The 23461-nt window shown below is 36.6% G+C and overlaps 1 protein-coding gene and 1 long non-coding RNA gene across 2 annotated transcripts in view; one reads left to right on the top strand and one right to left on the bottom strand.

Annotated features, from left to right (window-relative positions):
- Positions 1-23461, top strand: part of hs2st1b (heparan sulfate 2-O-sulfotransferase 1b) — a 123397-nt gene that overhangs the window by 13622 nt on the left and 86314 nt on the right. The window lies entirely within an intron of this gene.
- On the bottom strand, positions 5041-6531 carry LOC137093575 (uncharacterized). The gene is made up of 3 exons (XR_010908508.1): positions 6444-6531; positions 6218-6335; positions 5041-5926 (listed from the first exon to the last, which is right to left on the bottom strand). It is a non-coding gene; the product is annotated as an uncharacterized lncRNA (long non-coding RNA).

The following is a 23461-nucleotide window of genomic DNA, read 5'->3' as shown; positions in this document are numbered from 1 at the left end:
TATTCAACGTTATCATTTGTTATCTTCATAGATACAGTTCTTGGTGTGAACCAGCATTGAAAAGCTTATTTGTCCTGTCTTACACAGTCCAGTGTTGTCATTCTCAGAGGTTATGAAACTGGACAGTATGTGTGCCAGCGTGACTATGATATTGGCAAAGATGCAAATGAATAGACTTTTTATTTTCTTATTGTTACTCTGGCCCTTAAACTTGAAACTGAAAAATGTGTTTGTGATTGAACAACAGTTTGTATTTTAGTGACATGATTCATGAACTGAATTTTTTTTTTTTTAGTTTATTGATTCTGCCATCTGTTATGACCTACTTTCTGTTTCCTCTGAACATTTCTCTGCTAAACAAGCTGTGCTGTGTTAAAGTCTTCATAAAATGGGCTTAGTTTTTATTTATTTTTGGACATTAGATAGCCTGGCTCAATTTTAATTTTCCCTCTGATTTTCTCCAGGCAATTTTTAACTGGTTCAATCAGCAAACAGAGGCAGTGGCTGAGAATGATGACGTAGACGTCGTGCGCTAGTTTGAGTTGTGTTTCAGTAATGGCGGCAGAGAAAGAAGCGAGCAAAGCCATTTTTATTCCGTTGTGAAAACGCTGCAGAATATCCGGAAGTTAAAGCCAGAGCAAGAACAATCTTTGCTGAGTTTTGTTGGTGCACGGCAATGATTTTGTGACCCTCCTCCCCACAGGGTTAAGTAGTGAAGGAGTTGACTAATCGCTAACGTAGGGCTGGACGATATGGCCAAAATTTATATCACGATATATTTCTTAATTTTGGTCGATACGATATAATTTCGATATCGATATGAACTATATAAAAGCTTTAGAAAAACTACCAAGAACTGCCACAAAGGATTTCTGTACCTACAAACTTCTGACAAATTAATTTGCCAAGTCTATGAAACCTCCTCCTATAAAACTATATAATATTTTAGAAATAAAAACGGTACAAATAAATTAATGTTCACCTTTTATTTGTATTTAGCCTTTATACGAACAAGAAATGTGAAATCACCATCAAATAAACAAGACTCACTTCGCAGACGCAGTTTATTGAGCATTTTCTTTTAAGTGATAAATTTCAGTGAAGAACAATTCATAGCGCTATATTCTCCTTTTATGCAAAACTATACCTTTATCTACTGATGCACAAAAAATTAATAAAATAAGACTCAATTCAGTGGCCTATTTGTGCTCTGTTTGAGATGAGTGCACGCTGCTTTTTGCAAGGCTTTAAACAGGAGAAAATGATACATTATCGTGAAGCCATGTCTGACCGTCTTTCACAAGCTTTGAAAGGTAATTTAAACGAGAATGAACGCATTGGTTAATACATGACATTGTGTGCAAATGTGGAAAGTATTAAAACAAATGTGCCACTTGCCTCTTACATAAATAGTCTACATGGATTATTTGTAACGCTTGGCATCGTTGTTAGACATTAGATTGATGCATCTATGTCGATGTATTGTTACACCCCTAGTCGGCACCTCTCCCGCACAAGTTTAATATCAGCCCCATTCGCACGGGATTCGTATATCTGGGGACCTCTGGTGATTTGTAATAATTGCAGAGAATGTCTGTGATCTTAATCCCGTGCGAATCGGCCATGTCTGTAATTTGTAAAGTAAAAATTCCCCCGCAAATTAGCCTACCTACCATATTTCGCCGAACACCGAGTCCTGTGATAACATTAGTCCCGTGCGAATCGACATCTCTGTGATTTGGCCAGGATTAGGCGGATTGTATATACTTTTTGCAAGCTTTTTTTCTCCCTGTGAGCATTTCTATCTTTATCTTTCACGAAGAATAAAGTCTGCATTCATAATGCGCACCGTTAATTCCCGTGCAGCCGCGCCCGCACGGATTATACTTTCACTTTAGAAGGAGTATCAATTTGAGAGTAATCTGATTGAATGGTGTGTTTAATATTAACATCAATACTGTTCTGAATGAAAAACATAACAGAACAGTATAGTACAATGACAATCTTGTTTAAATAGGCGCTTTTACATTTAGTTTTGAAACTGAATCTTCCGCCGTATATTGTCAGCCTACTCGTGATAAATGAAATCTGATTCCTGCCGCCGGTCTGAGCTCAGTTCATGGCGGCTGTTCGCTAACTGAACGAAATTATATTTATTTATTAGGCTACTGTAAAATAATCAAAACGATATCGATGCCTGTTTATGATTTCATACAGTTATCTATAACGAACATCATATCCGGGAGAAGTCAGTAAATTCGAGTAAAATCACAGGCTTTGCTTATCCCGTGCGAATGCGCCGCGCAAAACTCAGATGTGGAGGAGCATTTCTAAATCACAGAGGTCCCTAGATAATACTAATCCCGTGCGAATAGTGCTTTAGATAGACGAACCACTTCCACGCCACTAAAGAAAGTTAGTCTTTCTTCTCTTATCAACTATTTATTTCTCCTTACTTGTGGAAGCTCGTTCAGTCACATTTGTGTTGCGGTCGAGGAAACTCTCTTTGTAGCTAAAACGTGCGTTGGATCTATCAGCCTACTACTGCTGAGCACTGGCTGCGTGTCCGTGGTGTAGGCCTACGTCATCACGCAAGAAGCCAATCGTGTTCTGCTCTTTCTGATGGCATGCGCCCTGAACGTCAGTCATATCGAAATATCGGAAATGTGTTTAAAAATCATATCACCGTTATTGAAAAAAATTATATCGCGATATATATTGATATTGAATTATTGTCCAGCCGTACGCTAACGTTTGGTCGGGACATATCGAAACATACAAAACATTAGCGATTGGTTATGGCAGATCCAATAGTTTTAAACTTCAACAGAGTACCCACCTTTAAGGAAGTTAACGCTTGTCAATGGAGAGTGGCCAGACTCTCTGTACAAATGAAATGTACGAGAGTCTCGTAAGACCAGGCTAGCAAATATAAACCAAGCTATGGTAATTTTCTGATATGACATATGATTTACACTATCCCATCTAATACACGCTACATGCCAAGTAAAATTAGGCATCAAAACATTACACAATAGTCAATATAATATTGAACCTTTCGGCACGGCATTCACGGTTCAATACGCGCTGGTGAATTGTGTTTTTGTCGGTTTTGCATTTAATTAATTATTTCCATTTCCCTCAGTTTGAAATATTCCTCTCAGTTTATTTTGGCTCTTTCTGAGTGTGCCTGTGAGTCTACGCGCTGATTTGAGCAAATATCTAATCATATGCACTAAAGCCTTGCCGGTTAAACATTTAGTCCAACACAACACAGTCCGTGCCTTGCCGGTTAAACATTTCATTCGCGTGCACGCAAATTAAATGTTTAACCGACAATGCACGGACTGTTCAATGTCCCTATTATCCTATAGCCTAGTACATAAAACACTGTTTTGCATTGAGTGTGCGCACTAAACGTCTGTCAAACACACGTGATTACTGGACTCTCTTAATGCGCTAATACTGTCAATTACACACAAGGTTAACATATAAACACAATCGGTTATGTCTAAAGTGAAAGTAAAATCTTGTGCGTCTATGAAATGTGAGCAGGTCTTCAATTGACAGCAGCAGCCTACTGAACATGCTGTCCTTAAAGGGACAGTTCACCTCTAAAATGATGTTAATAAAAAAAAGACCTTTAATACAGTAGCTTTTAATAAATGTTGGATATTGAAGACTATGTAGTTTTAATTTAAGCCAACATTTATTCATTCATTTTCATACTTAATGCTACTGTACATCTCTGAGCTGCCACTGTAAATCTTTATTTATTTTATCTTACTATACACTGGGAATGTGTACAGGGTTTTTTAGATTAATTTTAAGTAAGGGTTTAAGTCTTTTAAGTAAAATAAAGAAAGGGTATTGCAAAAAACATTTTCTCCTTAACCTTTTTCTGTTCCTGTCGCTGAAGAATAGAATGGCAAAGAAAACAAAACAAAAACGAACCAAACCAAAAAAATGTCGATTAAAAACTGAGGTATGTATTGAACTGTGGGCTAACTGTATTGTTGCATCCCTAGTTAACATGTATTGTGTAAGGTAGAAGGAACTTGGAATTTCAATTTACTTAAATAAAAATAAATTGGGAAATTAATTTACATCCCATAATTGATCATTGTTTAAATTTAAGGATTAATTAATCTATTCATCATTAAGCTTAACCTCTTTAATGCAAAGGGGAGGTTATTAAATTATTTTACTTGATAACCACTTGCTTAACCAACACAAAAATATTGTCGTTTTAAAGCTTAAATGCTTGGCTTACAATGAATAAAGGAAACATGACCATCACTTAAGTGCTTTTAAATTGGCTGACATTAGAAATGCTCAGTTTTCATAACAGGGAAAAATAACTGTTTTAGATAAAAATGTGATCTGATAAAGTCATCATACATTAACAGATTTTTATAGATATTGTTGAAAAGATCTCAACTAGCAGAATACGTAAAGCATATATGTGGACCACAGAACCAGTCATAAGAGTTAATTTTTTGAAAATTAAATGTATCCATCATCTGAAAGCTTAATAAATAAGCTTTCCATCAATGTTTGTTAGGATAATATCTGGCTGAGATACAGCTCTGCCAATGTGAAAATCTGGAATCTGAGGGTGCAAATAAAGAAAGAAAAAGATAATCCCCTTTAAAGTCCTTAGCAATGCATAACAGTACCATATTTTCGGACTAAGTCACTTTTTTTCATAGTTTGGCTGGTCCTGCGACTTATATTCAGGTGCGACTTCACTGCATGAAAAAAGGTGTATCCGGACCCGTATACTCCTGTATACACTGCTGAAATTCGGAAGAATCCGGGAGTATACTGGCCGGATAGGTCAAATTCCATGGATCGGTATATATCCGTATACATCCGGAATGATACCAAATCGGATGTATGTTGTGGCCGTATACTTCCATGCTACAGCCATTTGTTGCCATGGCAAATAATCCCATCAGGTTTTTTCAGGAGACATTTTCACACCTCTGAGCAGCTTTGCCTCCCATCCCCTATTGGCCTTTCAACTCAAACCTGGATTGGTTGTTCTTTTAAAACCACTCCCAAAACCCAAACTGCTATTGGAGGACAGGGCACATTGAAAACCCAGTAAAGTGATTTTATTGGTTACTTTTAAAACTTAGCCCAACCTAGGCCTTATAGCTTAGTGATTTGATTGGTTATAGGTCAGCTATGCAGATACTGCTCATACACCATAAACCCCACCCCCCTCTCCCCCCAAAGGAAAAATACACACAAAAAACAATTTAGGAAAATATGGAATATTTATTAAGGTACATAAAACATTACCAAGAGCATTTTAAACAAGCAAAAGAATAGAATGGAGAAACAAAAACAAGTGAACAAAATGTATTTAAAAGGGATGAAAATGTAAAGAACAAAAAAAATAAAAAAAATAAAGGCATTTAAAAGGAACAAATAAACAATATAAATATAACTATATAAAATAAACACAAGTTAAAATGAAAGGGTAAAAAAGGCATGAAAAATAAAATTAACACAACATATTTAAAAGTTGGCGATATAAAGAAATAAATACACAGTGTATCTAAAATGTAAACATTATAAAATTAGAACCAGAATGTTAAAAAAGGTTATATAATATACATAAATGTTCTAAGTAAACAATAAAAATAAGTGGAAACATTTCCAAAGAGCATTGTAAAAATACATTATAATGATGCACTGATGATGTGACGTGTAGCGTGGGTCAGCCTCTAGTCTGGTTCGTGGCACTTGGCAGAGCGCAGACAACCGTGGTTCTGTTTGGTGGAGACCTCACCATCCACACTGGCCTTCCATCAACATCATCGTCATCTTCATCAGACATCTGCTCTATTGTTGCGGTCTCTCACAGGTCTCTTTCTGCGTTAGCTTGTACAACCCTGGACCTGGTCTCCAGCAACTGCAAAACATGACAGTAATTTAACCACTAAAACACAGGCTGTGTTTACATGTGCAACAATAATGCAACTATGTATTCTAAGAGTAAGCTCTTAATCGCAGGAAGATGCTCACATGACGAGCAGAACTCTTCACTCCAGTTTACATGCAATTTGCATTATTCACTAATGAGTATGGTTATGTCACTCAGATTTGATCAAAGTATTGGGTTTAATGTATAAGTTTAATCACAATATTGACAAAATCAATCTCCTAAAGAGAAAATAAATGCTTAGCAAGTTTCATAACTTACCCTTCACTTTCTTTGACGGTTCTTTGCCATGTTCTTCATAGTGTGTCTTTTTTTGGGCCTTTTCAGGCTGAGCCACAGAATACTTCCTCCGTGGTGTCTCAATAAGTCTTGCAACCTGCTAAATAAATCATGAATAACTGTAATACCAGTAAAAGTAAGCAAAACAGCACACGTGGAAAATATTTATATAAAATGAGTTTAAAAATAATACAATCTTTAAGATTACCTTTTACACATTCAGGGTCAACATCTGTAAAAGTCGTCCTTAATTCTTCAAAGGAAAATGGTCAAAGCGAGGTTGTGTGCTGACTATTCTGGGGGGAAAAGTTGCAGTTCTAATTAATGAAATTCAGTTTTGGCATTTCAAATCCATATGACGTTAGTAGTAGGTTAACCTAACATTTACAGTATATACAATAAGCAGTCTTACCCAGTCTGTGGATCGTATTTGTGTGGGCTGTTCTCTGAATTGGGTTTCACACAAAGGCACCTTACAGATTCCTGTAAAGTTTGAAATTAAAATGCGTTTAAACGGATTCACAATCTGCAAGAACCACAATATTTTCAAGTTTGAATAAGATGGCCATCAAAGTAACCGCTGGATACAAAACACATAACGTTATTAGGCTAACGTTAATTGTAAGCCAACTTTGGTTTACAGGCACATTATATAACAATAACTGAACTTACCTCACGTTACGTGCCCTTTTAAATCTTTTCACGGTGTTGTTAGGCTCTTCCTGTAAGTTAGTCCGTGCTGGTCATACTTTTGCTCGAGAGAATAAAGACGCTGGAGAGCCTCTTGCAGAAGATCAGCCTGTTCATGCTGTGCAGATATTAAAGTAGTAAGCTGACGAGATATAGCATTCTGGCCGGAGATCAGCTGCTTCATCAAGGCATTCACAGTAACTGGGCTTGAGCTTGAGCCTGCTTGTCCTCCTTTGTTCAGTGGCGTAGAAAAACTAAGGTTCCTTTTACTCTTCATATTAAATCTGTCGAAAATGATCGATTCCAAATCTCAACCAAACACCACAAAAAACAACAATCCGTTCTCTGTACTTCCGGAAACAATGCGGAGGTTTCAACTTTCGCGCGCTTGAAACAATACACTACTATTGGGTGCGCCTCCGTCCCCACCTTTATTGTGAGTGGTTGATTTCAAACCTCAAAACGCCCCCTCTTTGGCGCGTGTTGTTTGCTTGCTAATCCCCACTCAAACCACGCCCTCGGTATGACGCGTCGCAGGTGTATCTTTAATTTGGTGCAAAAATATAATGCTGGACATAATTATCTATCAACATGGAAGGACAACCACCTGTTGATAATAATACGAGAAAGAGAGCTCGGCGGTTTTGCGACCACTGCAACGAGAATGTTTCACATGCATATTTTTATCTTCACAAAAAAAAGTTTTTTTTTCACAATGGAGCGATTACAGCTGAGACAAATCACAACACAGAGTTAGAAGTGAGTGCATGTGATGAACTTCATGACTTCATCCAGACGTAATGAGACCTGTGGACTGGGATGATGCTTGTATTCATTTTGGTAAGTTACTGAACATTTTTTTTTATGTAAAACCAAATGACAAGTAAAATAAGATGGTGATCATCAGCATTTGGTTTATATATTTACTGTTGTCGTGCAACATTACACTGATGTTCATGATCTGCTTTGGTTAGAGTTGACACAATAGTAATTTGCTTGTTTTCAGAATGTAGTAAGTTTGTGTTTTTTCCAGTATAGGCATAAGTCTTGTTAATACATTGTAACTTTTATTTATTACAAATTTGGTCATGGCTGTATTTGCTGAACATTTAAATCATGATGGGCCATTCATAACAATAACTAAAGTTATTTGGATAAACTATTACGAATGGCCCATTAACATTTCTATGGCCCATCATGACCCGTACACATGCTGTACTGTAAAGTGCATGATATGTGATTCTAAGGGATTTTAGTAAAAAGCTGATAACTTTAAGATAATGCTAGACAAATGCACAGCTCCAGCCATTAATCAATTGGTGTTGTGATGTTTCACTGTTTAAACTAAATCTTTGTATTTAGCTTGTGTATGTACATTTGTGTGTAGCTAAAATCGTTGTATTGTTCTTTAATTGTTACAGAGGACATTGGAGACCAAAAGCAAGTTGATTTCTGCATATTTGAAGAAACCAAGCATTTACATGAGAACCAAGATTCGGCAGATCTTCTTGATTTATCCATCACTGAAGGCAAGGCTCCTTACATTTAAATTGATGCACACAGACAGATGTGTATTGTTACACTTCTATTAATTTTTTCTAAAAAAAAAACTCTTTTTTTTTTGAAGAAGAAGAAGAACGCAATGAGCTGCTCAGGCTTTCCTTGGAGCTCAGTGAAACGTCTTCAGATGATGACAGTGACCATGAAGAGCAACATGTCTTTACAGATGGTCAGCACTGAACATTTGGATTTTAAAGATGACAAACCTGAAGAAGATAATGACAATAGAGACAGCTCTGCTTTATTACTTGTAAAGCTATTAGCAATAATGCTTTTAACCTGGCAAGCATTGTTCAACATTTCAGACAATGCCATCACTGCACTGCTGCTATGCCTCAGACAACCAATGGCTCATTGGAAATATTCTCAGTGTTGATTGGTGTCTCCTGGGTTTGCCGCTTGGCCTTTGGTTTACTCAGTTGGGGACACACAAACTATAACACTAAATTTATGATCGAAGTTATTCAACTAAATATACAAATAAAATGAATTAATTAGGTCTTATTTAATTCTATAAACTATAATATTGATCTGCCAACATTGTTGACCCTACAGCCAACTAAAATTTTGTTGCAATACAGTCTCATTTGACACTGTGAGGCTAATTTGAAACAATCGTCATTGTAAAAGCGCTATATAAATAAAGTTGATTGATTAATGCAATTTGCTGGTATGATTCCCAAGACTTTATATTAACTAAGAAAATATACCAGTACGACAACTTCACTGAATATGCTGTCTGTCCAAAAAGATGATAAGCTTCGATGGCAAGGAATATCTGTACCCCAAACTAACCTATTGTTACAAGAAAGTAACTCAGTCATTAGAGACATTGGTAAAAAAGACCTGGGTTTTTTAAAAAGAGAGGCGTGGAGAGAAATACAAATTCTTGGACGAACCAGTCCTAGACCCAAATGCAGAGCTGCGTGCTGGAGTCATTAAGAGATTTCTAATAATCAGTGTTAAAAACTAACACGCGTCCTATACGCCATGTTGTTGCAAAGGTTTCGTGGTTGCACCCTCATCCAGACAGATGTTTCTTTGGGAACCCTGTGGAGGTATGGGACACAGGCTGATTGTGCAGCAGCGTTCCTACCTGTGGAACGTATTGCAGGGAGATGTGTACTAAGTACATGCATTGTGTAGTTAAGTCAGACAAAAGAAAAGGTATCAGTCATAATTCCCATTTGCACAATGTTTGAGATTTAGCCCCATGCGATTTCCAACGACCTTCTTTTTATTCCTTTAATTTTATTTTGAGCATATCTGGGGTTTTTTGTGTTTTTAAAGCCATGTTTTCAATATTTCACATTAATATACATTCCTTTTTATTAAATGTTATTGTTATTAACTGCATTTTGTAAAACTTCACAATAAATGTGTGTTATTCTAAAATGGTTGGTTAATTTTCCTTTATTTGTTCCATTCAATTCCTTAATTTAAATACTCTGTTTTTGTGACTATATGTTCGGGGTGTTTATTTTGTAGTGTTTTTATAAAAACTTTGATTAAGAGTCATAATTCTCAGTCCTGAAGTCCTCCCCTGCCACCCCTCCCTCTGAGAACAGCCAGCACCTCAGTGTCATTAACATATGAAAGGCCTTCTTCACACCTAACAGTCACCATTCCTAGCACCCAGCAGTGTTTCAGCTGTATATTTCCGTGAAATTTCACGGATGCCTGTATATGTCCGCATATGTGAGGTTTCCGGGTGTATCTTGAAATATACTGTTCCGTGTTACTCTGATCCGCTTTTTCCCACATACGTCCGGTAAACCTCAAATTACACAGGAGTTTACCATGCCCGGATAATGCCGTATTCCAGGGTTTTCATGCAGTGCTTGTATATCAAATTTAATTCATACTTAGTGACTGACAAGAATAAACATGTAGCCACGAGAGGGCGCTCGATGCTGCTCCTGTAGCCTACCCCTGAAAAAAATAACTGAAAACAGAAAAAAACTCTTAACTGAAATATTAACTAAAAGACAACAACTTAGAAAGACTGAACACAAACAAAATGCCCCCATAAATAAAATCATATTCTGCTAATTAAAAACTGCATGCAGTAAACTATGAGCCTCTCCCAGAGCGTTATTCAAGCACCATCTGTGGACTCGTTCCTTCAGCTCTGGCCATCTTGCTTTCAGTCCGCGATTAGCTTTCCTTATTACAGTTAAACCTCTGCTTTTGGCCAGCTCCTCACAAGTTTCTCACTTACTTCAAACTTTCTTTCTTCGGCTGGGTTATGCACAGCGCACGGATGTGCACATGCGTGCGCGGCTCCCGCTCGGCTTCTGCCCTAATGTGACTTATAGTCCAGACTTCTATATGTTTTTTTCCTCTTCATGGCGCATTTTTTGACTGATTTGACTTATACTCCGGAGCAACTTATAGTCCGGAAAATACGGTACTTAATAATACATTTTTGATATATTTAGGAAATTTGCTAAATATCTTGATGGAATATGATCTTTACTTAATATCCCAACACATTTTTTGGCATTATTGTTTGTTTTTTTTATCATTTTGACCCATAAAATGTATTGTTGGCTTTTACCACAAATATCCGTGTGACTTATGACTGGTTTTGGGGTCCAGCGTCACCTATTTGTTTCAGTAAGAGACCAAACTATGAAAAGCACCACCGACGCACATCCAAACAGAATACACATGATGCTTTTGCGCCACGTTTTGGATTGTAACTTCGTGAAACATTAGTAAACCATAGTAGATAGATATCTTTTGCCAATCTTTAGATAGAGCATGTGGTCTCGAATAAGTCTAAACGCAACACAAGACCATGCGTAGATCACATAGTGACATGACATGCTGCTTGGCTAAAGCTATACATGACTTCCGGGATCCGATCACGTTTTGAACATGACGCAGTGTTTTCCAAAGGAGTCTGGGGGACGATGTAGAGAGATCAGACCAATCAGACACGGTTTTACAGCTGGAGTATGCTTGGATTGGTTTAATCGTTCAGAATGACAGGCCTTGATTGACCATGCACCACAGCTGAAATACAGCACTTGAAGATCATCATTTATCAACCATGGCTGTGCTTGTAGAAGCCGTTGATCGCAGAGACCATTGGCAGCAATGACTCTACAATCTACTTATGCTTACAGTGCTATTGGAAAACGCAGCCCAGGGGTCTGTTCTTTACATTTAGCTGGATTTGATTGTTGACGATTTGACATGATCTTAGATTGTTGATTGTTTGACATGATCTGATGGTTCTTTGAAGCTCATCCTGGACTTGCTATCATAGCAATAGGTCCGTAAGCTCAAAGGCTTATTTCATGTAAAAAGGATTATATTGCATCTTGAGGTGATAGTTAAAATATGTCCCAGCCACTGCTAATCTATTACAAGAGTTCATTACTGAACCAGGGGCAATAAGGATTTTAAATAATACTAATATAAAAGTTTATTTTAAAATAATATTATAATGTTGTGTAAAAGGTGTATAATACTATAGACATAGTCACTTGATTAAGAGATTTATTTGTGATGGAATAATTTCTTTATAATTTTATTAGAGTCTTATACACATGCAGTGACGTTACTCTGAGCCGTGCATTGATTTGAGTGATGACGGATATTATGGGAGTGGATTGATGCAGTGCAAGAAATTCAGATAACTTGATCTTAACCCTTAATAAAGGTTAATTATTGCTGTCACGTAACAATTCTACTTCAATTTGATTTAAAAATGTAATAAATTGCTAATTACAGCATTGAAATAAAAATGTAATGGGTGTACACTGTAAAAATTATTTTGAGTTAATACAATGAACATTTTTTGAGATTCGACAACCTTTATTCAAATATTATTAAAAGATTTTTTTAAGCATATTGGGTTATTGTGTGTTTTATTTCTGATGACACAGTGAAACATGCCAAATAGTTAGGGCTGGGACAAAAAATACGTCGATTCGTCAGACCCAAAACAAAGATGGCGGCGCCGGAGAGTAGTAGCAACCATAGATATACATAATAAAGTATATTATGTAATTAATATATAAGTATATTATTTATTATGTAAACAAAGTATACGTATAGACCCCGACAGATATACTTATACGTATTATGTATGCTTCCAACACGCTCGTGTGTCGCGTGAAAAATAGGCGCTCTTCTATTTTTCTAGCATGCACGCGGTTTCCGCGCGTCACACAGGCAGTGTGTAAACTCCAACCTGTTAACATGGGAGCCAAAACAAAAACGGACACGCCACACAGCCGTATTTGATTAGCCAACTTGTTGATATTTAATCAATGGGTATAGCCTGTAGGCTGAGTTGCATACATAGAAACATTGTATAACGTGTTTCTTTGTTGTTGGTTTGTACTTATTTATTTGTGTGTGTGTGTACTTTGTTTTTAAGGTTTTAGTGAATGCATTGCTCTTCTATAGTCTTTTACTTTGGAATTTTAAGAGCAATAAACATATTGCAATGTTAAGGAATTTGTTTTTTTCATTCAGATAATTAAATCAACATGTATAAACTGCTATTAGGCAATTAACGGGGAGATATCCGATAATCAAATCGAAATTCAATCAAACAGGAAAAATGAATCGTTAGATTAATCGATGCACCGAAAAAATAATCGCTAGATTAATTGTTTAAAAAATAATAGTTTATCCCGGCCCTACAAATAGTGCTATTTTCATGATTTATCAATTTTTTTTATGTGGTTCAGATACAAGAATATTTTGAGTTTCTATTTATTAAACAAATTTACTTCATTGTATCAACTCAAATTTTTAATTTCAATAAACCCAAAATTAAGAAAACCAGGTTACTTACTTTTTTTTTTTTTTTTAAAGTTAAACCAACAAAAAACAACATTTTTTTTATAGTGTATAAAATCGTGCATATAAATAATTGGGAATCATGTAAAAAAAAAACAAAAAAAAAAACATATCATTTATCTATTATAACTTATGTTGGTTTGGTCGGTTGGCTGTTTCCTTATAAAGGTCCAGAAATTGTGTTTTTATTTTATTTGTCAATTTAATTGCCACGCTGTAAAAAAATATTTAGAAAAAGTTACCTTGTTGTCTTAAAATTGAGTTCATTGAAATTTTGAAATTAAAATTTACTTAATACAATGAACATTTTTTGATGACAACCTTTATTAAAATATTATTACAAGATTTTGTAAGCATATTGGGTAATTGTGTGTGTTTTATTTCTGATGACGCAGTGAAACATGCCAAACATTGCCATTTTCAGGATTTATCATTTTTTTATGTGGTTCAGATACAATAATATTTTGAGTTTTTATTTATTAAACACATTTTCTTCATTGTATCAACTCAAATTTTTAAATTTCAATAAACTCAACATTTTAAGGCAAACAGGTTACTTACTTTTTTAAGTTAAACCAACAATTTCTTACAGTGCAGGTGGCTTTTTTAATTATATGTCATTACGTTGTCATTCTATCATGACAACATACATATTTTATGTTCTTGTGGCATTTACACATGCAAGTAGTTCTTGTGTTAAAATCCCTTGTTTGTTTTTTGGACCCATAGAAAATTGTTTCGAAATAAATGGCCATCATACGTAATCCATTGCATGGCTTTAAAGGGGTGGTTGATCAGCTTTTTTTCGAAGGCTTGATTGTGTTAATGGGGTGCAGTTATAACATCTCATAATTATATTTAAATCAAAGATAGTTACATATCTGATTTTGGGTGGGTTTCCAACATAAACGATGATTAATTCTGCTTGACAAAATAAGGCAGCCACACAACTTCTGGTTGTTCGTTTCTTTTACCTGAATTTCTTACAATTATAATGAGCATTTAACAACCAACTCATTATACTAAAACCACAACAGTGTTAGTATCCTTCACACCCCACTTGTGCATCTGAGATCAAAGATTCATCCATCTTGATCAAACTATGTATCAAGTCTTTGCTTGTACAAACACGACATGTGTAAGAGTCAAAGAAACCAGTCTTATCTGTGTTAAACACTGAAGGAGTTCAGAGGAGATATCGACTGAAGTTACTGATGTCCTTGAATAGTGCTGGTAGTCCGTATTGTAGAACGTCAAAGCAGTCCTCAATGCAAATCCATAGAAGAGAAGACAATTTAGTCAATTTAAGTCCTTGTCAACAGCATCAATGAAGATTCCAATTCCATCCTCAACATGATCATAGGCATCAAACATCCCATAGACAAAAACCCTTCTACAAAAAAAAAAAAAAAACTAATTAATACTTGTTTTACATAATACCTGTCAACCACAGGAAATTGTACCCATTAGTTTTGTTTTATACAAAATTATTAATCAATCTACCTCTTTCATAATTAGATGAAGGTAAAACAAATAACGATACTCACAGTTGAGAATGAAGCAAAAATGCTTCTCAACAAGGGTTCCTCAAATGCAGTAGATCAGCTCAAACACTAGCTGTGTCTCATTTCAGAAGGCTGCGTCCTCCGGAGGTCGCATTTGAAGGCTGCATACGTCATAAGGGCGTCTCATTTTAAAAAAGTGAGAAGGACACTCCAAATGCGACCTTCGAATGCGTCCTTTCACAGGATTTCGGAGTGTGCATGAGGTGTAGCCTTCACGGCTGGAGATAACCCATCATTCTATAACAGCCGTCATATATATTTTTTTATATTATATGAAAAAACTGCACCACTGCCAGATATACATGCGAGCGTAGGTGTGGTGTTTAAAATGTAAGTTCAAGCTTGTTTTTATTTTTAAGCTCTATTACCTCAAACAGATAGTTGTGGTTAACATAATTACAATGCTTTAGTGCTTTTTAAACGTTTAGAACAGTACATTGCTGTCAAGACAAGAAACATTTCATAGTAATTTTCAAGTTATAAATAATTTTCATTCATATAAACTGGCGTGAGAGCGCAAGGAGGCTGAACGTGTTGGCATAGCAACGTGATACTTCCTGCCTGTGTGTCCTACAAAGGACGTCTCGTTTAATTCTGATTGAGGACACTTCGTATACTGCATCCTACACAGGACGTGTCCTCCGGAGGACGCAGCCTTCGAAATTTAACGAAATGAGACACAGCCACTGCTACCATCATAGACAGTAAAAGAAATGGACGGAGCGATCCCATTGCCTTCTACGGCGTTAAGTGATGTCAGTATAGGAGCACTCACTTCCTGATGGCTGAGCGAACTGCGCAGGCTCAGACTGAGCTTGACGACGTAGATGTGACGTGAGCCTCCTGTCTGACAGCTGTGAGTCTTCTAGTAGATGTGGAAAGTGAAAGCTGAATCACGTTGTTTAAATATTTTCTCCCGTTGCTTTTGGCTCACTATGGGCTTCTCCCCATTCTTCCCCCTTGACTTTATCAGACTTTATGTCTCCACGTCCCCCCGACGGTCTCATAGACAGTAAAAGATTGCCTGCGAGCGTCTCCTCAGGTCTATACGGTAATTTCTCAACTGTGCGACAGAGTCGCGTTGGTTATGACGCAATCGTTAGCCTATTTTTACAAAAACAGCTTCTACGGGGCGATAGTGTAAGATACAAGGTAACGGAGCCTTTTATGCATTGTCGTGTTTCTTTAGAAATAAACAATGGACAAATGGAGTCTTTAAACGTCTCAGATGTAAAGTTATTCACTGTCAAAGTGACTCAAAAATGAATGGGAGTCAATGGGATGCTAACAGCAGGTGATGGTTTGGTTAGCAATGGCAGCCCCTATGGGTGGAACGCTTTCCGAGCGCTAGATTACCCCCTTGGCTACCATGCACATGGGCACACAAACCAACTCTTAATCAATTCTTCTTCTATTCTCTATCTAGGCTTACCTAAAGTTAATACTGCCCCCTACCAGGGAGGATTGCTACTACAGCTGCACTTAACTCGTAGCAGGCTGAAGACTGTTACATAGTGTAACATAGGTTCATTCTTTGTAAAAAAAAGAAAAGAAAAAGAAATGCATCTTTATTTTTACCTTTATTCTACACCGCTGTGCCCCTTCTTATAAAAGCATTCTGTTGAGTTCCTGGTTCTATGAAGCCCCTCCCCCAGAAATACGCAATGGGCACAGATTGGTTAGCAGGTCCCCAGTGTGTTGTGATTCGCTAACCGTCACGTCCCTTATCGTTATGGGTAGTTGCATGTGTTCTGGTGTATTGAAAACAATGGCATCAATATCGCCATATCAATTTGAGCCTGGATCAGAATATTAGTGAAGAGGATCGAGCAGAACCTGCGCCAGATACGTGCATGTTTTGCATAAGTCACACACAATGTGTGGCACATTTCCAACTGTTACAGGCCATTTTAACTGCTTTTTAGCTGCAGGGAGTTGAAAGTGATTCAGAGGCTAAATCTTATCATTGTCCTCATTGAACTAATGGCTTTACTTGGAGATGATGGCGTTTTTTTGTAAGTGTTGTGGTTTGCTCATTTGTTTTACTTAGTTCCTATTGTTTGATATTTTAACGAAACCTGAAAGATTTATGTCCCTCCATTGAAAGTCCACAAATTATTCTTATAAATACAAATCAGCATTAATCATATAAAGCTATAATTGGTCTATAAAAATGAGAAAGGACATTAAAAATGTGTTATAATGTTTCCATTGTTTTCGAGCAATACATTCTCTGAACAATTGACATGCATCAGTTTAAACAGAAAGAGTAAAAGTTACTTGTTTGTCTATTCTTTGAATATGTAGCCTATGTATGTATGTGTGTGTGTATATGTGTAAACCATAGCATAGTGCCATTGTGGATTCACAAAGGCTGTGATTCAATTAAATAAATAAATGTATACACGCTCTGGGTTTAAATGTTTTTAAATGCATGTAGATTACATATGTGCATCTCAATCAATCAATCAATCAACTTTATTTATATAGTGCTTTTACATGACGATTGTTTCAACGCAGCTTCACAGTGTTAAACACGACAATATTGCAACAAAATTTGATTTGGCTGTACAGTCGTTCTCGAGAAAACAAAAGAGATGTTATCAATTTATATTAATTTATTATATAGCGACAATGTTGGCAGTATTATAGTTTATAGAATTAAATAAGACCTAATTAATTAACTTTATTTATATATTTAGTTGATCATAATTTTAGTGTCCCCAACTGAGCAAGCTAAGCCAAAGGCGACAATGGCAAGGAACCAAAACTCCATTAGGCCATGATAGAGAAAAATAAACTTTGTGAGAAACCAGACTCAGTCGGGGTGCCAGTTCTCTTCTGGTCTATTATCAAAGAGTGTATTAAGATTATTCTATATCAACCTTATAGGTCAGAAATCAGATTAGATCGGAATATTCTAAATTTCTGGGTATCACGCATGAGACGGGTTTGTTGAGGATGGTGTGTCGATTACACAAGAATATGAATATTTGAAAAATCGGAGTCGTCACGCTGGAGACGGGTTTATTGAGGATGACGTGCCGGTGAGGCAAATTCAGAGGAGACACCAATTGACACAGGCTCAGCAGACACTCCAGGATGAGCTGGTCATGTCCAGACGCAGGTCCACCACCCGATCCGGACACGGCCTGGATCCGGCGACTGCAGTAAACCTTGGGATAAACAGAGACTAAAATTAGCGTAGATGCCACTCTTTTTATGATGTAACGAGTACATCAGGTGTTGTTGGAAGTTTTCCTGGTTCCGGCTGACCTAGTTAGGCAGCCTAACAATCAGTCAATTGATTTGAATAATGAAAGTAAAAAAAATTCTTTATGCCATAGTAAAGAGATACGTTTTTAGTCTAGATTTATACTGACGGAGTGTGTCTGCTTCCCGAGCAATGCTAGGAAGACTGTTCCAGAGTTCAGGTGCTAAATTGGAAAAGGATTGACCACCTGCAGTTGATTTAGATATTCTTGGTATTATCAGCTGGCCAGAGTTTTGAGACTGCAAAGACATGGAGTATAATGTGTTAAGAGCTCACTTAAAGGGTTAGGTCACCCAAAAATGAAATTTATGTCATTAATGACTCACCCCAATATCGTTCCTCACCCGTAAGACCGTTCATCATCAGAACACAGTTTGGTATTTTATATTTTAGTCCCTGAGCATATTCAGTCTATGCCCACTTTACTGACGGTCTATGTCCAAAAAAGGGAATAAAAGCATAATCAAAGTAGTGTCTTTTGAGGCCTTTTATGACTAAGATATAAAATCACATAAAATGAATAAATTTTGGCATATTTTGACATAGGTGGAACTTGTAGTATAAAAGGTCACTTTTCTAATCTGCATATTTTGCTGTCTCCCAAGATTTGGCTGAAACTCCCCCCCTCCTTTTTTGAATAGAAATCCCTTTTGAAAGAAGTGGGTTGTAGCCACTTGGAGACCAAATCTGAAAGCAGACAACCCATAGAGCCCAGTGTGGGAACAGCTGAATAGATTTTCCAACTCGCTTCCATCCGTGCTCCTCCCCTTTATCCGAAAATTGGAATGCCTCTTGTTCTGTAGTGGATTCCCTGCTCAACTTACGGGTTTCCTTGGCAAAGCTGTGTTTACGGAGGCTAGTGAGGGGAAAAGGGACTGATTGACAGCTGCCTCTCATTTTACCGTGCATTGTTCTACAGAGACTTCCCCTTAGCTTTATCACGAAAAAAGCAGCTCCCAGGAAACACTTGTCTGGTCTATTGTAATTTACCACTTTTATTTCTTTTTTTGAATAACGTTTTGCCATTGTTCTCAGTTTTTAATATTTGCACCAATCATAATTTTTTTCAAAAATGTGAAAAGTGAATACTGCTTTAATATCACGGTTGGTAATATTAGTATTGCCATGTCATACCATTCCTGTGTAACTAAGAGCACTGACATTAATTTTTATGGGGTGCTTATGTTTTATGTATATTAGGTGCTCCCTTTTTAATAGAACACATTAATGTCCTACAGAGAATAAGCGGTTGAATGGATATACAAAATAGCGCCTACAATTATAAATATGAAAGAAAAAAAAACATGATTACAATACAACACATGGCCTGAAAGTATTGTTTTCCTAATGAGTTGGACTGAATGTATTCACTCCCTTTGTGCCTTTGCAAGCCTGTATTTAATTGTCCCTCCCCCTGTGTTTCTCTATTAATCTTTCCCTCAAAGTCTTGCTTTTAGATTATTCGAGTGACAAATGATCCAGCCTGCCTGGATGTTGAATCATAGCTCACCAGACCACTGCTCCACAACACAAGGGGTTTCACCTGCAACCTAAAGATTTTCTCATTCTTGCATGGCGTATGTCTTCCCCCAGCACACGATTTCATTAATGCAATCTTTAAAACCTTTTCACAGCTGCAGTCCTCTTATCAGTCGCTCCCATAAGGAAATTCTGACTGCGGAATCTCTTTCAGGGCTGAAATTAATTATCCCTAATATCGCTAAATGAGAATAGCTGAATATTAATAGCACCAGTGCTGACCTAAAAATAGCGCCGGTCTAAGATCATTCGTTTACGTTCTCATCTCTCTCAGCCGTCCTGGAGCCCCACGCCATAGGCTTTTTCTAATGTGCGAGTATGTTCTTGCAAACATTCTCTTCTCCATCACTACCCACACTTCACCCCAGCCTCCACTCCAGACGGCCTCTCACGTCTGCAGCCTCACCCACGCTCCAATGATCACAGTAATGTTGTTGGGGGAGAGCAAGTGTAGAATACGCACTGGTAATAATGGACAATTGGAGGCTTCAGGAACCAGATTTAAGAATTAAGATTTTGGAAATAAAGTGGTAGGAAAATTGGCAGTTTTGATTTTTATATGTCTTGGATAATTTGTAGGTTGGCTGATTGGATTTCAAAATGTTGTGGAGTAAATTACAAATAATTCACTTTGATTAGAACTTCTAGATAGACCTCAGGGGTGGGCGATATGCCACACACACACACACACACACACACACACACACACACACACACACACACACACACACACACACACACACACACACACACACACACACACACACATGATTTTTTTCAGGAATATCACAATTCTTTTTCATGTTGGTTTTATTATTTTGCAAGTTACCGAAGATACACATTTACACAACATAATGTACATATGAAATAAACTGTGCTTTATTTTTTCAGTAGGTGTATTTAACATAAGCATTCAAGTAAGAAATTAAATGAACAAATATAAAAATAAATCACTACTTGGACATCGCTGTGTAAATTATCAGAGTGTCTATTCAAACCAAGTGCAAATAGCGTGCCTTGTTGGCAAGTGGATCGCACTGGAAAGGCATTTACTTTCAATAAAAATTAAGAACATTTTATAAATGTGGAAATAAAGTGCCTAACAAAATGTTTAATAATAATAAAAGCATTTATTGTGTAGGTGTAGGGAGGGCTTTTATTATCCCTTTTAGTGGGATCATTTACACTAAAATATTATTGCATCATGTTAATGTACAATACTGGGGTGCAAGTAGTATATATCTGTCAAAATAAAATATAAATTACATATAATTACCATTTCTATTGCAAAGAACTGCTACTTGTATATGGTGTAAACAGAATATATCACAATTTTAACTTAAAATTGTAAGTAGCAACTATCACTATTGTATAAATAGCATTTATCTTTAAGAAAATATGCTATTTTCAATTAGTGTAAATAGAATCTCTCTCTTTCTCTCTCTCTCTCTCTCTCTCTCTCTCTCTCTCTCTCTCTCTCTCTCTCTCTCTCTCTCTCTATATATATATATATATATATATATATATATATATGATATGATATAAAACCTATGAATCACATAAATTAGGTCATGTGACTATTCTATAGGTCTATTATTACCTTCTAGAACGCTCAGATGTTGTTGCTTCCAGACAGAAGGCATCTGCCGTCGATCGCTTGCAAAAATTAATCAGAGCGTTTTGTTTGTGCGCTCTAAACCACATGTAATTTATTACATTATTAAAAGAGCCACAGTTGCTTTGCCAGTGGCTACACCTTCCATTTTCTTTGAAACCGTTTTCCAAGAAGTCATGATTTTGTTCTCTTGAACAAATGGGGATTTTATTTGATTTATTTATTTTATCTGATTTTTCATGTAAATTAAACTTGAATGGCTTGTGAAGTGACAGATGAATTTGTATGTTTAAGGGCTGCTCACACCAGTCACAAAAAGGAAAAAAGTTGGCATACCACTGCTCCATAAATAGAAAAAATAATTTATTTCATGTTGTCACCAAAAGTGGTGTTCCGAGCCATATGGCTCTTGTTCAGACAATGAAGTTATTTACAAGAAGGCCCTTATATACATCAGTATTTAATCACTAAATCGATTTAATTCATGTGATGTAGTCATGGTCTATCATGTGGTGTATACTCTAATGTATATAAGGGCCTACGTGTCAATGATTTTATTGTCTGATGGCCATATGGCTCAAAAAGCATGCATTTTTTTTCTCCATTTATGGAGCTGTGGTGTTTACATTTTTTTTTCCTTTCTGGATGTACACTTTTTCTAAATAGTTTGATGCGAAAATATGGAGGGTTATCAGGTTTATTAAATATCAGGGTTTAAACTTTTATTTTGAAATTGCGATGAACAGTTCACATATTTAGAAACCTAGTGATGTATTCTTCTTTGTTGGCGTAGATTTATAAATTATTTACCTTACAAATGTGATGAAATGGTGCTTCTTGCCTTCCCAGATGAATGTTATAAGCTCCCCAGCACATGCAGTGATGGAATTTGAGATGCGCTCCATGTGTGTAAATCATAAATGATAACCAGTCATGTGGAGCAGCATTTACTGCGAACAGAGCTGCTCTGAGACACATGTAACCTACATGCATGTAAATAATTAAAGCTCATATACATGTGCTAAAAAAAGTATTCATACCCTGTGTAAATAGGACCAAAGAAGGCTGTGAAAATAAATCTGCATTATTAATCCTTTTGATCTTTTGTTTTAAAGATGTATACAGATCTAACCTTTCACTGAACAATAAAACATTTCAATGGGGGGAAATCTCATTATGAAATAAATGTTTTTCTCTACACATTGCTCACAATTAATTGTACCATTTTTATTCAATATGTTTTGCAACCTCATTTTGTCAAGATAACAGCTCTTAGTCTTCGTCTATAATGCCTGATGAGTTTGGAGAACACCTGACAAGAGATCAGAGATCATTCCTCCACACTGAATCTCTCAAGATCCTTCAGATTCCCGGATCCATGTTGGTGCTTCTTCTCTTCAGTTTACCCAACTCATTTTCTACAGTGTTCATGCAGGGAACTAGGATGGTCATGCCAGAAGCTTGGTTTTGTACATTTTTGTTTTGATTTTGATGTTTAAAAAAAAAAAAAAAAGGCTGTCCTGTTGGACGATCCAACCTTGGCCCATTATATGATTTCTAGCTGGGACAGTCAGGCTTAATTTTTATCTGTTGGTATTTAATAGAATCCATGATGCCATGTATCTGAACGAGCTCCAGGGATTCTGAAAGAAAAACAGGCCCACAACATTAAAGATCCCGCAGTACATTTAACAGTGGACATGAGGTACTTTTAATCCCTTTGTGCATCAAACCAATCTTGAGTGTTAGCTGACAAAAAGCTCATTTTTTTCCCCATCTGATAACAGAACCAGGTCCTGCCTGAAGTTCCAGCAGTGTCAGTTACTTTTCATACGTTCTATGGTCAGATGAAGGGAAAAAACAAACAAACACTTAAGATGGATTTGGTGCACACAGGGATAAAAAAGTACCTCAAGTGTACAGTGAAATATACTGCTGTATCTTTAATGTTGTGGGCCTAATTTTCTGCCAGATCCCAGACATCTTGTTCAGAGTGACACATGGCATCGTGGATTATATCAAACAGCAAAATATAAAATAAATAAATAATAATTTCTAAACCTGGCTGCATCTGCTAGACCCCCCCCCCCCCCCCCCCAATCAAAAACAACACAAAATTGGTCACCGAGCACAAAACGAAGCTTCTTCCATGACCATCC

The sequence above is a fragment of the Pseudorasbora parva genome, chromosome 12 (genome assembly GCF_024679245.1).
Source record: "Pseudorasbora parva isolate DD20220531a chromosome 12, ASM2467924v1, whole genome shotgun sequence".
In the NCBI taxonomy this organism is placed as follows: Eukaryota; Metazoa; Chordata; class Actinopteri; order Cypriniformes; family Gobionidae; genus Pseudorasbora; species Pseudorasbora parva.
The sequence above is the reverse complement of the archived record's forward strand: the minus strand, read 5'-3'. Positions and strand labels throughout refer to the sequence as shown.